The following is a 341-nucleotide window of genomic DNA, read 5'->3' on the forward strand; positions in this document are numbered from 1 at the left end:
CCCCCATTACAATTTACAATGTCCCCATAGGAACAAGCAAATTACATGTTACCCCATTCACACGTAATGTAAAAGCAAATAAAAAAGAAAAGAGATATCACTTACCAGAAATACACAATTGCAGAGCGAGACACACCACAAGGTGCATAGCAATACTCTGCTTACAAGTATAAAAAATGAAAAGAGATTAGGTATTTCCACACAAATTGATGCACCCTAGCCCAATAGGTGTCATCGGGATTAATCTTCTTGGTGCTCAGTGTACTGAACACAGTAGCAATTATATTATTATTAGCCATAAACAAGTGATTACCAACACTCTTTGGATGGACCTCACCACG

The sequence above is a fragment of the Trypanosoma theileri genome (genome assembly GCF_002087225.1).
Source record: "Trypanosoma theileri isolate Edinburgh chromosome Unknown TM35_Tth_31_V1, whole genome shotgun sequence".
Lineage (NCBI taxonomy): Eukaryota > Euglenozoa > Kinetoplastea > Trypanosomatida > Trypanosomatidae > Trypanosoma > Trypanosoma theileri.